The sequence below is a fragment of the Meriones unguiculatus genome, chromosome 7 (genome assembly GCF_030254825.1).
Source record: "Meriones unguiculatus strain TT.TT164.6M chromosome 7, Bangor_MerUng_6.1, whole genome shotgun sequence".
Taxonomy (NCBI): domain Eukaryota; kingdom Metazoa; phylum Chordata; class Mammalia; order Rodentia; family Muridae; genus Meriones; species Meriones unguiculatus.
The window spans coordinates 84,248,445-84,265,991 of NC_083355.1; the positions used below are offsets into that span (position 1 = coordinate 84,248,445).

Consider the following 17,547-nt stretch of genomic DNA (forward strand, 5'->3'; position numbering starts at 1 on the left):
AACAAAGTATACACACATATTAAAGTAATACCCACCTATGGAAGGGTAAACGTTTAAATTGTTACACTCAGGAACTCTAGATATTAATTCCAAAGATGTAGATAAACTTTATTCTTACACCCGACACCCGAAGAAACAGAGAAGGGTAGTGAATTTAAACAGGGATTTATAGTGCTTTCTAAATACAAACTCTGGAGTGACAGTGGACAGCAAGTTAACTTTCCCTATTATCTTAGATACTACAAGAATTAAACGTTAAGAATTTAAAAAGATAGAAAAATGATATGATCTTAGATTTAGCTTATTATCAAAAATTCTTTTTGACCATCTTTTCCTTCCTTTCCTGTTCACTGGAGACTATTTTTGATGTGGTATGGTGCAGTATTGTGAAATTTTTTTTTTCATCTATAAACTAGGAAGATAGTCTTCGACTAATAGATTTTTTATTAACATTTTTATTAAAAATTTTTATTAAAAGTGAAAAAAAGGGAGTTATATAGTTAGACTTCTGAGCCTCACCTACTTAGTAAAATATAAAATTATATGATTATTGTGACTATGGAATCATTTTAAGAACTGAAGAAACAGAGGGAAATATTTTTTTTATTAAAACAATAGATTCAGTCCAGCACAAATTTTTGAGCATTCAATATGTTATATGTAGCATAGATTTTATAATTCAGGAAGATACCGTTTTTGCTTTTAAGAGAAAGAAAATAATATATAATGTATATGTCTGCATCATATGGCACAATATGAAAAGTGATGAGAAGTTTAGATTTCCTGTATTTTGGTTCTAGTTAACAAGCTACCACTTGAAATCTTGAATCTGCTCTAAGACCGTCAGACTTGATTTGCCACAAGTGACAAGGTAAGCATCTGTAGCTTTCAACAAAGATGCTTTCTATACTTTGGGCTAATAAGTAATGTGCTCCTGTTTTTACTTGAGATTGCCATATGGTCAAAGTGCGTGAACTCATGTTTTCCAGGAGCTAATAGTTGGGAGCTTGTTAAAGTTTTATGTGTGCAGGCAGCAGTTAATAGCCAGGCCAGATGTCATAAAGAGTGTACCATCTTAGACCTGATGAGTACTCCTTATGGGACAGGTTTCAGAGTTTACTGTCTGAGTTGAATACTTTGGACAGGCACAGAAGATTAGAAGTGACTTCAGAAATACAGCTGTATGGGATTCCAGATGTGGATTGACTGCTTCATATAGTAAAGAACCTTTTGAATTATGTGATGTGAACCATTTTTTATGATCTCTCTGGTGGTTGGAGTTTTTTGTTGTAGCAACCCCAAATGATCTCCTTTGTTACCTGTGGTTTTGTATTCTTGACGTATTACCAGATGTGCTACAGGCTTGTCTAAGGAGGTAACGCTGATGGGACAAGCTGGAATAGAAAGGGGAATGGTAGATTCGGGAAGCAAGACAGAAAGGGAGGTGATGATGGTAATGGCAGTCTCAGATACTCTTTTGATGCTTCTGTGATCTTGTAATAACACAGAACTGATTTTAAGAGTGATCTGTACAAATTAGGAAACGGCTTTGACAGAGGCAGGGTCCATGCTTGACTCTTTGAATCTGTAGACAAAAGCCTTAACATTGCCAGAGTTTTGCCTTTCAAGATAACCTGAAGTCCTCTTTGGACTTTTTTTTTTTCTTTTTCTTTTTCCAAATATAATATTTGTTAGAGAGCAATTAGTATTTCTAGGTCAGTTATTTGAGTAGGATATGGGAGGGAATGGAGGAAGTCAAATGTTAGAGTTTATTCAAGATTTGAAGGCTAGGTGAAGATAATAGAATGGAAGGAATTTGGAAACAGGTAAGTGATTATACTTTACATTTTAGGAAATAAGGAGTTTGTGTCTGACTGTTGTCATTGCTAGATTTCATGATGCTGTTTGACCATGAAAGCATGATAGTTGGCACTGTCCAATAGAATCTGAGTATAAGCCATACATTTTAACTTTAATATGACACATTAAAAGAAATACAAACTAGTAACTAATCAATATCCTATCAGTGAGATATTGTACACCTTTAAATCCACACCAAAGTTTTGAAATCTATATGTATTTCATATTTACAGCATAATTCAATTCAGACTAGCTACAAATCATATGCTTATTGACTGTATTTGGCTTTTTTTATTAGACGGTGCATTCATATACTAGCAAAAGGGAAAAAGTTTGATTGCAGTTGTTATGCTCTTAAAAAGTTGCATTAAAAACTTCCAAAAATGCATGAAATTTTAATTCTGGATAGATACCTTATTTTCTCTCTGTATACTGGAGGGGCATTTGGTGCTGAAGTCACTATGATGAAGTTGTGTCCACTTTGTGCTGGAAAGGGGCATACTTTATCCTCGGTAAGAAGAAATAGAGCAAGATTTACCAAATATTTAGGCTTTCTGCCAGTTGAGGGTCTGTGGGTGTTAATTTAGTTAGGAGGATCTCTAAGGAGTCCAGGTATTGGTTGCTATTAGAGACATTCTGGGTCTCTCTCTCCTCCTTCCTCCTAGTGGTAGGGATGGAATCCATCACTTCCTTTTTAACTCTACCCATGACTTTGGGCAAGTTTTTGTTTTTCCGTTTAGGAAACTGAAGTAGGAAATAACTGCTTCTTAGGACTATAAGACTTAGGATTTAGATTGGATAATGGCATCTACTTTTATTAAGCATGTATTTTCGTCACTGTTACATACCATATGAATGATATAAGTGACACCCACCTTCTTATCCTGCTTCCTTCTCTCCTTCGTCTCTCCTTCTCCGTCTCTCTCTCTTTCTCTCTTTAAGACAGGACTTCTTATAGCCAGGCCTGGCTGAATTTCCTATGTATTTAAGGAGGCTCTTGAACTCTTGATTCTCCTGTTTCTTTCAAGTTCTGGGAGTGCAGGTATGTATCTTCACGCCCAGTATGCAAGCAAAAGTAATTAAATACAGTTTAATAGAGTGCGTAAAAGTTCCTGACTGTTAGTAACGCATGTATAATTGTTTTTTGTTGTTGTTAGTTTTTAATTTTAGCTCCAACCATGTAGCTTAATCAGAATTTGAGGCTAACAAGAAATGGAAGTGAGTATTCAGGTAGAACTATAGAACTACTTTGGAAATGGACAGTACTTTGCAGGTGCAGTTTTTTTTTTTTTTTTTTTTTTAAAGTGTATTCAATACTAATTTGCATAACAGTCACCATGAAGTCTTGCTAAAATCTAGTTTGGGGTTTGTCTTCAGGAACTCAGATTAGTGTCTCTGGCCATAGAGTCTAATACCAGGTTGTCTTAGTCAGTGGTCTATTGCTGTTAAGAGACATGATCATGGCAACTCTTACAAAAGAAAAAAAAACTTAGTTGTTGCTTGTTTACTGATTCAGAAGTTTAGCCTATCATCATCATGGCAAGAAGTATGGCAGCACACGGGCTGGAGAAGTAGCTGAGAGTTTTATCCAGATCTGTAGGAAGAGAGAGCCACTGGGCCTGGCTTAGGCTTTTGAAAATCTCAGAGCTCACCCCCAGTGACACACTTCCTCTAACAAGGCCACACCTCCTAATCTTTTCAAATAGTGCCACTTCCTGGTGACCAAGCGTTCAAGTCTATGAGCTTATGGGGGGCTTTCTTAATCAAACTACTGTATAGGTTTATGCAGTCTGTGGCCTACAGGCCAGTCGCAGCCAAAAATGACCGTGAATGCAGCCCAGGCATGTTTTAGCATATGACTTTATAGGTGAAAACACCATGTTATAATGTCAAAAGGCTGGACATGCCTGCTAGCCTCTATAGTATTGCAAGTTCAGTCATTCCATTCACTGTGAAACTTGAGAATCATCGTTCTAGTCTTTCTGGGGTTAAAAATGGTTCCAGACCGTGAATGTATCTCAGTCTTAGTGTGCTTGCTTACCACATGCGAGGCCCAGCATTATACACAGGCAAGCAGAAAGAAAACGATCTAGGGATGTTTAAGTTGTTATTTTTCTCTACTGCCTTACGTTTTACATTTTGTTCATAATGGAAGTGAGACTTCTTTTATTTTCCATTTAAACATTTATATATCATGGAGTCTAAAGAGATGGCTCAGCATTCCAGAGCATGTATTGTTCTTGCAGAGGACCCAAGTTCAGTGCCTAGCACCCACAGCAGGTAGCTCAAAATGATCTGACACCCTTGGCCAGCCTGGCCACGTGTGCACACATGCACACACACACACGTAAGTAAAAATAAAAATAAAAGTTCAACTTTTACATTCACGTGATAAACATGATTTTTTATGTTAAGGATAGGGATGATTCTGACTTTATCCATTCAGCTAGTATTTATCACATATCAGTCACTAAATATTAATATTTACTAAATGATTAGCAATTTTTGCTATTTAGAGTATATTTTTATGTTTTTATAAATATATTTTAGTCATTTATTCAAGTAACATAGTCTGAAATTGTAGTGGGAAAGGAAGGCAGATTGAAAAGACACTAGAAGTGTCACTGGGGTTAGAAGGTATTCTCTGGTGCCAACAGCGGGACGAAACAAGTGCTAATTTACATAACTAGTACGAATAAGAAGGGATGGAAATTTTCAGGTGTTTTGGTCAGGGTCATTTTATTAGTTGTGTTCAGAAGTGAAAGAGTCAGAGGAGGCTTGCTTTACTTCTGTGTTTTTTGACTTGCTTTGGCTGCTGAGAGCGTGCCTCCTTTGAGGTTTTCGGTGGTGCTGGTGGTGGTGGTGTCCAGAGCAGTCTTACTATGTTTTTAGAAAATAAAGTTTCATCTGTTTGGTGCCTTGCATAGACCTTACATGTTCTGGATTTTTAAAGTAAATTTTTACTCAAATTGCTTTAAATCATAACTTTAAAATTCCGTGTTTAGAAGAATACATTTTATTCTTAGCATTGGTATTGTTAGCCCCTAAATCTTTTTGACTCCAGCATCTTTAATTATTCCTATGGGTTAAGCAACTCTATTTTTAGTACTTGTAGTTCTGTTCATTCTCAAACTAGGTCACCAAAGTTTTGTCATTGTTAATGAAAAAAATCTTTGTTCACGTCTCTTCTTTTTAGGAGCATGCTCAGACTGAATGTAGCTAAAATTTCTTAGTAATAATCTGCCTTATATACAAGTTATAATTTTGCATATTTTAAATTCAACCTATTTGCTAGTACACTGTTGTTATTTATATCTCAGAACTTCAACTATTCTATCACGTTCGAGTTCACATATATTATTAAAACTTTTAGAAGGCTCTTTTTTTCTTTTTTAAATCATGAAACTCCATTTTACTTCTTTAATCTTCCTCAGTATTTTCTGAAGGACCGTTGGGTCAGATCAGAATTGAAGCTTTACCTTTCATAATTACAAATGAAAAAGAACATTTTTAGAAGTTCGGAGCGATGCAAGCGCACTCATTTATGTTACCCCTTTTATTGAGAAAAATCTTAGCTTAACTTACTTTACTTTTCCCAGGGGTTGGTGGCATAATTGTTGGTTGATAATTGTTGTGTTGTAGAAGTAATTGTAGGAATTGATTTAAGAGATAATCAGTTTTTTAATTATTTGATTATGGAGATACTCTTAAAGATAGATTTTGAAGTGGTATAAGTATAATTTATACCAAGTGGTATATTATAAGCATAAAGTATAAACACAGCAAGGGCTATATTTTATAATGTAAGCGTATAATGTACCACTTGGTGTATTTTATAAAGCACATCTTGTATCAGGCACTCATCCATAACGCTGTTAGAAACAAAAGCAGAGTGCTAACGGGGGAGAGCGTGTCCTGTGACATGGGATTTCAGTTAGTTCCCAAATACAGTTAATAATACGGTTGTTATCAGCAGTTTTCTCTGTAAGATAGTGCCATGTTCAGTAGTGGTGTGTGTATATATCAAACATTTAAAAAAATACTGGCAGTGCTGAACTCAGATTTACCCTCTGGTCTCCTTTCCTGTCTGTACTGTTTCTCTGTTGAGTGTGTGCTACAGATATAAGAGTGCTGATGTCATTCTGTCACTAGTATGACTCTTGAATTATTTTAAACTGGAGAAAAGCACATTATTTTTTCCTAAGCCAAAATTTTCTTTCCCCTTCCTGGCTTGAAAATCACTGGTTTGGCTCTGGACTTCAGTTGCATGTGGGGTTTGTATGGTTGGATATGATGTAAGAAGTTCTTACAGGTTTTTCTAACTAGGAGTGTTTTGAGCAATTTGCCACAGGGGTATAAGTGAATTTTCATTAATAGTTTGATGTTGTCCTGGAGCAGAGACATGCCTATAATGTACCGTTTTCCTGGAAGGTCTTAAAGCTTTTCAGTAATTCTGTTTAAGGGAAACTAACTAAGTATAGGGTCATATTGAAATGAATGCACCAGATAACTTTTTCTTTTTTAATTAAGGCCTCTAGTATTCTTAACTACTGACTGCTTTTGATGATAGGGCTGTCTATAGATTTCAAACACGTATATTTGGTTTGAACTTCACACTTACAGCATTTTCCTATCATTAACAGTTGCAAGTATTAAAGTTTTGAGAACATAAAGTCTTCACCCAAATAAATACAGTTTTGACTTTAGGGAGTGGGGGAGATGCTCAGCTGATAAATTGTTTGATAATAGTGCTAGAGATGTGGAGACCAGAGAATCCCTTGAGCTGATGGGTCGCTTAGCCTAGCTGAATCGATGAGTTTTATGTTCAGTGTGAGACTACGTCTCAGAAAATGAGGTAGAAAATAATTGAGGAAGATATCTCATTCCATCCTTCGATCTCCCCACTAGTGTAACTTTAAGCACAAGCACACACATATAAAAAAGAAAACTCCACATTTATGAAGTTCTTTATTGCCTTTTAATTTTACTTGTTAACAGAGTAGTGCCAAAAGCATGCCCAACTGACCATCTGAACGAAAGGTTTCTCTCCTTTCATTGCCGGCCTTCAAGGCTCTGGTGTTTCTCCTGCAGCTTTCCTTGTGCCTTTATAAACCAAAGGTTTTAGCTATTTTCCTTTTGCTGTTGATGTGTATGTGTGAGCATGACCTTAAAATTTTTAATTTGCACTATAGAGCGGTAATTTAACTGAGGGGAGTGTTACATAGGGAGTTAAGGATTCAAGGGGATTCCTACAGGAGGATAAAAAAGTGAGTTCAATTTTAGGATCCCAAGCAAAACATTTTGATTGGCTTGTAGAGACCCTTATGTTCACATAAGCATCTATATTTGAATATTTATAGAAGATAATATGTCAAAATTACTGTTATTTTAATTTGCTTAGCTTGGCTGATATTGCTGCAGTTTGTGTTAGTTGAATTCTAGACGAAGAGCTGTAAATACATTCTAGAGTGTAATTTGTTTTGTCCTTGAAACTACATGGGTCCCCCTCCCACCTCTAAACTGTGTGGCCTTTTTGCCTTTGACAACCCTTCATGCTCCTTTTAGGAAAAAATAATGAAGGATAAAAACTTTAAAGATTTGATTTTTTTTTCTCAATTTGCTCACTTTTAGTGATCAGGAATTGTATGAGTGTTTTTAACTATTTCTGTAGACTTTGCTTTCAAAAAAGCCGTCTTTTACACTCCATACTTCAAAATAAATACCTAAATTGACTGCTATAACATGAGATATGCTTCGTGTTAAGAAGCATGTTAAGATGTGCTTCGTGTTAAGAACAAAAGTATGTTTCTAGATAATTAGTATTTCTTTTTTAAATCTCATTTGAACAGCTAATCATTTTCAAGACACCGATTCAAACAATAATACCCTTCTGTGCAATATGGTGTGGTTTTCTTGAACATTTAAATTCTAAGGGAAGGAAGGTAAGTGCCATGTTCAGTTAGTATTGAAGTAACTTTGTAACTATATATATATGTATAGATATATATAATTTTAAATCAGAAACTTTCACTCAGAAAACACCATTATTTGTTGATGGGGTGCCACTGTTACTAAGGGGAGTCCACTAAGACTATGTTAGTTCAGCTGTGTAGAGGACACAGAAACTGGTCATGCACTTTTAGGAGCGGAGACTGTATTCTGTGTTCTGTTTGCTAGGCTGCCTTGTCTCTTACCTACCCACTGTTATCTAAAAGGCCGACTTTAATGCATATAACCAGTAGACATTAGAAGGTCGCTTACTTTGTCTTCGTGTGCTTTATTTCGTTATCTTATGTAAATGGACATAATTGAATCTGTTTGTGGGCCGTAGTATTTAGTCTCAGTGTTACTTAGATATTGACCTTCTTTGGGCTTTGGGGAATGTTGGGCCTCAGAAATATGTTTTATATTTTGCAAATAAAAAGTGGCATTTTTTTTTTTGAAGACAGACTTTGTTAAGAATAGAATTCTTTGGGATATTTCAAAAACGATTACTTTTTTTTTCTTAGGCTGTAAGAATCTGAATTTCCCCCTATGCTGTTATTCACTGTAAGGAACTAGTTCAGCCTCTGGAGGAAAAGACCCAGAAGTATGGGGGCAGGGGTGCTTGGAGACTGAGCTACCATGGACTACATCTGAGAAGAGGTTCTAGGTCATCTCCATGCATGGCCCTTGGTTGGACTATCGGTCTCTGCAAAAAATTACTGGAAGGCTGTAGTGGACCTGTCAGAGAGGTAAAAACTTCTGAGAGTTCCCTCCCCAACTCCCTATCCTCCTGGGTCTTTTCCTCCAGGGGTTCAGCCAGTTCTTTGGAGTGAATATTATCATAGGGGAAAAGTCAGATTCTTATAGCTTAAGAAAAAGAAGTAATCGTTTTTGAAATATCCCAGAGAATTCTGTTCTTAACAAAGTCTGTCTTCAAAAAAAAAAGAAAAAGAGCAAAACAAAAACCCCCCAAAACCACAGCCTCATTGACCTTGGGGAAGGGAAGCTCCCAGTTGTGTTCCAGCCACTGTTTTCTGTAGGAGGCAGAGGGAAGCTGAGAAGCTCCTGTGGAGCTCATTGTTGGGCACTGGTGCAGTGGGAGACTAAAGCCTGATCATAGGCTCTGCTCCCTCCTTCCACGCGCTGACAAGATACTAAAGGCCTCTTGGTTTCTTTTACTCAGTACGTCCCAAAGGACTTTGGCTAAAAATCACACAGTGCTAATAAAATGTATGTCGCTCTCCTCTACCCATCATTTAATAAAAAACAAGGATCAGAACCACACTCTCAGGGCAGTGGAACATGCTGTGAATTTAAAACGACTATGGTTAATATGCCAAAGGCTGTAATAGGAAAAATAAACATATAAGAACAGGTGGATAATGCTTTGGAGAGAGACAGGCAGCCTTGCAAAGAACAAAAAAGAAATTCTAGAGATTAAAAATCTTGTAAGCAGCTGAGCATTGGGCTCCATTCTGTAACTAGCCAGGGAGAGTGAGGATGGAGTATGGCGAGTACAAGGTCATTGGCTATGTAACCATGCTGCCACTCAGCTGCGTGAGGCTTCCCTTGCTTTACCTGAGTAGGAACTGTGGGTAGGCAGAGACTCCTTATAGACTGGTCTCAAGCAGCAGCAGCTCTTGATCCCATCAGTGTTAGGCAACCAACCATCCAACCAAACCACTCTTCTACTTCTCTTCTTTGCACCCATTTATTTGTTGTTATTCAAGATTATTTATTAGGTGGTTGCTATATTCTAGACTGAATAATAATCAGCAAACAAAAGCAGAAATTATTTGTCTGATGGAGTTTATATTCTATGTGTAGATAGAGACTTAGTATGTCAGATGGCAATAAGAGTTCCAGAGCAAAGCAGGCACACCAGGAAAGGTGTTGAAGTGTTGGAGTGTAGACTACTCTCAAGCTTACAGAAATCCATCAGCCTCTGCCTCCTGAGTGCTGAATTAAAGACATATGCCACCATCCCTGGCTAGAAAGGAATTCTTGACCATTCTTATTTCCTTAAGGGTAAAAGTAAAGGTCTCCTAACAATTTTAAAGTGGAGAACGATATTCTCAGCAAGCAATGGATCTGGCCTATTGCAAATTGAGTGCAAAATGTCATGTGAAAAAATTAATTTTAAAATGTTGCCTAAATTAAATGTATTTTAGTAACAATATTTCTGCTATTCTACATGTAGCTGTAAAGATTGTCTTAGCTGCTTTTGATCTAATATTAATTACCATTCAGTGGTTGTAATAACTTAAGGTCGGTACAATAATGGCTGATCTTGTTTTGCTTTTTCTGTGTCTCACTGACGATCACTGCCTGTGAATTGGTTTGGATCATTCTTTCTTCTTCTCTTTCTCTCTTCTCTTCTTGAATTTAATATAACAAAAACTATAACTCTTAACTTATTATGGGACCTTTTCTTTATGAAAATTGTTGAACTTTTATCATAAAACAATTTAACATTGTATTCGAAATAATTTTAAATATCTGATTAGACACAATTGTGGGAATACGCTGCATGAAATTTTTCCTATCTCTTGAGATGCTGTGAAATAGTATATATTTATTATTACTCATTATTTATTTCTATTCTCCATTAGTCATAAAGCACTGGCAGCATAAATTGAGGTGAAATAATTAACAATGTATTACTAAGCATGAGAGAAAAGGGGATGTGTTTTGGCTAAGCTGGGCAGCAGTGGTCTTTAGTCCTGGCAAGATGTGTGTTTGTATTTAAGTGTAAATAAGCCAGATTGGTGTTTGCCAATAAGAGAGAAAATTGACTGAAAAGAGAAAATAAACATATACAAAGGTACAGATTAGGAAAAAGAAATCACTTAAAAAATCACTTACCTGTGTACTTTATAAGGACCTTTTATAGCAGTAAATCATACTTAAAGTAGAAACAATTTAAGAGAGAGTTTAAAATGTCCCTGCTGTGTGAATATAATTGAAAATGCGTTTGTTGAAAATTGAGAAATTTATTAAATGCCTGAATTTTGTGATTTTATTATATTTTTATTAGCTTATAGAGAATTAGATTTCATTATTTCATTTTTCAGCCAAAATTTGTTTTTGCTATTTCTCAATTGCATTTTGTGTTTAAAGGACAGATTTTTTTTCTAATCAGTTATCTCAGTTTCCTCTTTTCCTCTTCATTTCCTCTCTATCTCCATCCTTCTCTCCATGGAATTGATTTATTTGTTTTGAGATGCTCTTGTATTACTGGCCGGCTTTATAGCCACCATATAGTTGAGCATGATCTAGATGCAGCTCTAGCTCTTTCTAGCTGCATCTCCCTCCCTATGCTAGGACAATGGGAAGACAGGATCTGACCATGTAACTAGGGTGGCCTGGAGTTTGTGGTGCTTCTGCTCCAGCCTCCCTAGTGTTGGAATTTGAAGCATGTGCATCCTATCATTCTCTTAGTGAAAAGAATTTATTCTGCAATCAATTTAAATTTAATCATTAATGTAAAATTGTATTTTTCACACATTTCAGAGACAGTTGAGTCAACTCAAATAACTAGTGCTTTAATTAGCAAATAACTGTGCCTAACTTTGCTACTATCCTAACCTTTTTCCAGAACAGATGGAATGACTGTAAACATTCATATCGTAATTCTTTGAATTAAACAAACTAGAAAGTCATTATTTCAGAATGCTTCTTTAGTTAATTCCCTGTGATGAGATGGATTGAAATTTTCAAGTGAAAAAAAAAAAAGAAATCATTAATTCAATAGTTTAGTGAAGGTTAAGTTTCCAAGGGTAACAGAGGTTCAGCTGTCATATTGCAATGGTGCTTTCCCGGTTCAGCTGACTGTTACATTGTAATGGTGTGCTTTCCCGGTTAAGAAACACTGGGAAGCATAAGTGCCTCAGTTTGGAAAAAGAAATTATAAATAAAATATTAGAGAAAAGTCGAGCATGGTTTATAAAGTACTGTTATTTAAAGAGTCCTATAGATATTAAGTCAGTTCAATTTTAGAATAACATATCCACAAATCTGTATCTCTTAAGCACATCCTCTTGAGTTCAACTATCTCTAAAATTAAGTAGTGCTACAGAATTTATGGGAATCTTCATTTCTGCTTGGTGCTTCTAAGTGAAAGGAATAGTTTAGTATTTATTAAAATAAGAAAAACAGGATGAAGCAAGCAAAAGTAGTACCATGAATTAAGATATCCCTTTAATTCTAGCTGAAACTCACTGCTTTCCATACTACGGTGAAACCAACTGGATGAAAATATGGAAGGAAGGATAGAAGAAGAGAGAGATGTTTTTGAAGTTCAGTTCTCATTGACTGCTTAGATAGTCATCACATTTTCACATTTCTTCTTTGTATTTACCCCACATAGTTACATGTGCATATTAAATTTACTAGTTATCCTTAATACATGAGTACAGAACATTTTCTTAATTCATCAAAACTTGCTAATATCTTAGAAATTATTTGGCCTAGTTATGAAGTACAAACTCATAATTATATCAATAAGATTTCTATCAGGAGTGTCTTACTTTCATAGTTATATGCAATAATATAACAGGTTGTGTTTACTGATGCAGTTAATTTATAATATTCAAATAAGTGAGAAATCTGCACTGGTCATGTGTGCCTTTGGCCTCAAATGAATGAAAACAGTTTAAAGTGGTGCTCTTATGGTTGAAGAGGTGGCTCATTGGGTCAGGTACTTGTTATGTAAGCATTAGGACCTGAGTTCAGAACCTTAGCATCCATGTAAAAACTGAGGTGTTTCTTTGGGTGGCTGGAACCCCAGCACTAGGACGTAGAGACTGGCAGTTCGCAGGGACTCTATAGTCTATAGTCTATCAAAAAATGTCAAATTCAAGGTTAGATTAGAATCCTGTCTCAAAAATTAAGACAGAGGATTGGTAGAGATTGAGGAAGATATTCTGGTCAGCCTCTGACATCCACACATAGGCAAGTGCACACATGCACATGTACACATACACATATATGTACACAAACACATACATACATACGAACATACGTAGACACACATGCACACACAGCACACTTTCACATACACAAAAAATAAGGTGGCGAGTGACTGAGGAAGACCCACATTATCAGTTGTTGGCCTCTTCACACGTGAACACAAAAACATGTAAAGTGATACAATTAATAAACTGAAGTGAGATGTGTTATATATTCACAGTTTCTCTAACTGAGGTTTATGTATACATAGACACTTGCACGCAGATATATTTGATTGGCAACATAAATGTAGTGTGAAGACCAAGCTTCTCAAATCAGTCTTGGGTTATAAAAGGCATGGGACAGCTTACCCAACTATAAAATTGGAGTGGTAGTCTGTAGACTCAGATAATTGTGAACATTATGTGATAATATGAATAAAAGTTTTTCAATACTGTAAAACATTTATAAACCCTAGTTAATATTATCTTTCCTTTGCCATTAAAAACCAAATAAATATGTTAGCCCACTGCCACTTAGACTTTGTCAAGGTTTTGCTCGTTACAGGGCTTAGCTTAGTTATGTCTCTATTGCTATGAAGAGATGCAATGACAAAAGCCACTTACAGGAGAGTTCATTAGGGCTCACTGCTTCAGAGGGTTGGTCCATGGCCATCATTGTGGGGTGCTTGGCAACAGGTGGGCATACACGGTACTGGAGCAGTAGCTGAGAATGTACATCTGATCTGCAAGCAGGAGGCAGAGAAGAGGGAGGGAGGCAGAGAGAGACACGTGGGGAGGTAACTGGGTGGCACAGGTCTTTTTGAAACCGCAAAGCCTACTCCAGTGATACATCTTCTCCAGGGCCACACTTCTTGATCCTTGTCAAAATTATTGAGTACCTCCTCTTTGCCAAGCAATATAGATAGTGCTTTACATATGATTAACCTCATTTAGGCCTTGTAACAGTTCTGCTCAAATTCCTGGTGTTATTGATACTACACTCTAGCGCTTAGTTTTAGAAAAATACTTTAGTGAAAAATTACTTTTGTTTTTATTGATCAAGAAATAAAAGTAAAAGTGACCTGGTTTTCTAAGTAGCAGAAAAAAGAAATAATTTAAATACCTCTATTCCTTTAGAAATCAGTGTTATTAATCAAATACATTGGCAGAAGGAGGCCTGTCATATTTTGATTTATTTAATAATCCATAGAAGAAGAGTATTATGAGATTCTGAATAGGAGTAAATCACAAATGTTTGGAAATGAAATAGTCCACTTTGAGAAAATTTCAGCATATTGAAACATAATGTGTTGACAACAGTAAATCCTAAAGTTTACAAATGATTTTATTTTTGATCCCTTTTGATTATAATAGTGCTCTCTGCTTTCAGATTTGCTGTCTAAAGACTGACACAAATGTAGCTGTAGCTGATGTGCTCAGTCTCTTTGTAGTCATGTAAGAGCCTTCATACATTCACTTGTTCAAAAGTTTTCTTTAGAGATTACTAAATGCCAAATACTGCTTAAAGGGCTTGGGAGACAGCAGCAAACAAAATGCCCCAAATTATGGAGTTTATATTTTGGTAGTTATGGTTCAAACATGACAAAGAAAACAACTAGACTTTCACTGTAGTTAGCAGATGGGGGAAAGTTCAGTACATACTCTTTTAAACAATGATGAGAAAAACTACATAGATAACTACTCATTTTTCAATGTGGTTTGCTTTTGTTGATTCTATTTAAAAGTATTTAAGAACTCTAAAATTCTGAAAAACTATATCTCAAAATTAGAGTTAAGATAATATTAATAATTAAGAATATGTTCATGTTTTAGGGAAGGGAAACATAGTATTGCAATTTTTTATTTATGTATTTGCATATTTGTCTAAATATCTGTGATATATAATAGCTTCAGCATGTGGTATGAAGGAAAAATTCAGTGTTATATAAGTTGTCATAGCAAAATATTATTACCTCAGATATCCATACTTCAGTTTTTAGTGACTTATTGAAATGAATCCATTGCTTAAGTTGCCAGACTTAGAATTTTATTTTAATCAGGAAGTCCTGAATGCCTGCATTATTTCTTTATATGTGGAAAAGTAGACCTCACTAACTGATCATTTACCTGTGTCAGAACACTGTCCAAGAAATGGGTCATGCAAGAGGAATTCTGAGCACTTGTGGGAAAGTGCCAAGAAAACAAGATAAGACTCTTGTGACCTAAGTTTCTTCAAAACAAAACAAAATTGGAATGTGTTTTTGTGTCCCTCCCAGGTCTAGTGGACAGGAGTGCGTTTTCTCCAGATATTCATTATAACTGGCTAGTTATTTGTTTATATTCCCTCATGGAAAACATTTTTGCCATATGCGGCTTTCTTATGCTTTTGTACACTTTCCTCATGTGACTTTTAAACTCTCAGAGTGTAAATTGACTGATGCTCTGAATAAAGTTGGCTATTGCATGAGACTTTAGTTCACTTCATTTATCAGCCCCACCACCTCTAGAGTGGTAAACAACCTGAACAATTAAACAGACTTCAATGTTTGTTTCAGTGATAGATGAGGATATCTGAGATTTAAGAGGCACAGGGTTTTGAGAAAGGGAGTAGATAAACAGTAGACTTCAACAGCAGAAAAAGTATCCTTGGTAAACTTAAAATTATTTATTAAAGTAGTAACAAAGACATTAAAATAGTTATTGGGATTAGTGCTTTTGAACTTTGCTTTCAAATAATACTGAGTATACCTTCCTCTCCCATTCTATATTTTAGCAGAAACTAGATGGCATTTCTACGACATTCTTTTTTTTCTTTCCACTTTTTATTAACTTTTATTAATTACACTTTATTCACTTTGTACTCCCCCCTAAACCCTTCCCTCCTCCCCTCCTAATCCCACCTTCTCTCCCCCTTCCTCACGCATGCCCTTTCCCAAGTCCACTGATAGGGGAGGTCCTCCTCTCCTTCCTTCTGATCTTAGTCTATCAGATCTCATCAGGAGTGGCTGCATTGTCATCTTCTGTGGCCTGGTAAGGCTGCTCCCCTCTCAGGGGGAGGTGATCAAAGAGCAGGCCAATCAGTTTATGTCAGAGGCAGTCCCTCTTCCCATTACTATGGAACCCACTTGGACACTGAACTGCCATGGGCTACATTTGTGCAGGGGTTCTAGGTTATCTCCATGCATGGTACTTGGTTGGAGTATGAGACTCTGGAAAGACTTCTGTGTTCAAATTTTCTGGTTCTGTTGTTCTCCTTGTGGAGTTCCTGTCCTCTCCAGATATTACTATTTCCCTCTTCTTTCATAAGATTCCATGCACTCTGCCCAAAAGTTGGCCATAAATCTCAGCATCTGCTTTGATAGTCTGCAGGGCAGAGCCTTTCAGAGGCTCTGTGTGGCAGGTTCCTAACTTGTTTTCTGTTTTCTTCTTCTTCTGATGTCCATCCTCTTTGCCTTTCGGGATTGGGATTGAGCATTTTAGTCAGGGTCCTCCCTCTTTATTAGTTTCTTTAGATGTACAGATTTTAGTAGGTTTATCCTATATTATATGTCTATATGAGTGAGTATATACCATGTGTGTCTTTCTGCTTACTCAAGATGATCCTTTCCAGTTCCCACCATTTACCTGAAAATTTAATGATTTCCTTGTTTTTCATTGCTGAGTAATATTTCATTGTGTAGATGTACCACAATTTCTGTATCCATTCTTCAGTTGATGGGCATCTGGGTTGTTTCCAGCTTCTGGCTATTAACAAATAAAGCTGCTACAAACATGGTTGAGCGAATGTCCTTATTGTGTACTTGAGCCTCTTTTGAATATATGCCTTGGATCTTGAGGAAGCACTATTCATAGTTGTCTGAGAAAGCGCCAGATTGATTTCCAGAGTGGTTGTACAAGTTTACATTCCCACCAGCAATGGAGGAGGGTTCCCCTTTCTCTACAACCTCTCCAGCATGTGTTGTCACTTGAGTTTTTGATCTTGGCCATTCTGATGGGTGTAAAGTAAAGTCTCAGGGTCGTTTTGATTTGCATTTCCCTGATGGCTAATGAGGCTGAGCATTTCTTTTAAGTGTTTCTCTGCCATTCGATATTCCTCTATCGAGAATTCTCTGTTTAGCTCTGTTCCCTATTTTTAAATTGGATTACTTGGTTTGTTGCTTTCAGCTTCTTTAGTTCTTTTTATATACTGGATATTAGTCCTCTGTCAGATAAAGGGTTGGTGAAGATTTTTTTCCAATCTGTAGGCATTCATTTTGTTTTGATGACGGTGTCCTTTGCTTTACAGAAGCTTTTCAGTTTCATGAGATCCCATTTATTGATTGTTGCTCTTAGAGCCTGTGCTGTTGGTGTTTTGTTCAGGAAGTTGTCTCCTGTACCAATTAGTTCTAGGGTCTTCCCAACTCTTTCTTCTCACTGATTTAATGTGTCTGGTTTTATGTTGAGGTCTTTGATCCACTTGGACTTTAGTTTTGTGCAGGGTGATAAGTATGGATCTATTTTCATTTTTCTACATGTAGACACCCAGTTAGACCAGCACCATTTGTTGCAGATGTTATCTTTTTTCCATTGTAGGGTTTTGGCATCTTTGTCAAAGATCAGGTGTCCATAATTGTGTGGGTTTATTTCTGGGTCTTCTGTTCCATTGATCCACCATTCTGTTTCTATGTCAGTACCATGCAGTTTTTATTACTGTTGCTCTATAGTACAGCTTGAGATCAGGGATGGAGATACCTCCAGAAGATCTTTTATT

At 36.3% G+C, this 17,547-nt stretch overlaps 1 protein-coding gene across 11 annotated transcripts in view; it reads left to right on the top strand.

Annotated features, from left to right (window-relative positions):
* Fut8 (fucosyltransferase 8) overlaps positions 1-17,547 on the top strand; it is a 216,266-nt gene that overhangs the window by 65,220 nt on the left and 133,499 nt on the right. For 2 of the 11 annotated variants that reach the window (XM_060387709.1, XM_060387701.1), the window contains exons 3-5: positions 801-871; positions 2,803-2,902; positions 7,710-7,802. The exons of 2 other annotated variants lie outside the window; for them this stretch is intronic. The gene's annotated coding sequence lies outside the window, so the exon portion shown is untranslated. Of the gene's footprint in view, positions 1-800; positions 872-2,802; positions 2,903-7,709; positions 7,803-8,369; positions 8,595-17,547 lie in introns of all 11 variants that reach the window. 7 more of the 11 variants (XM_060387711.1, XM_060387708.1, XM_060387705.1 and 4 more) reach the window with 6 other exon arrangements.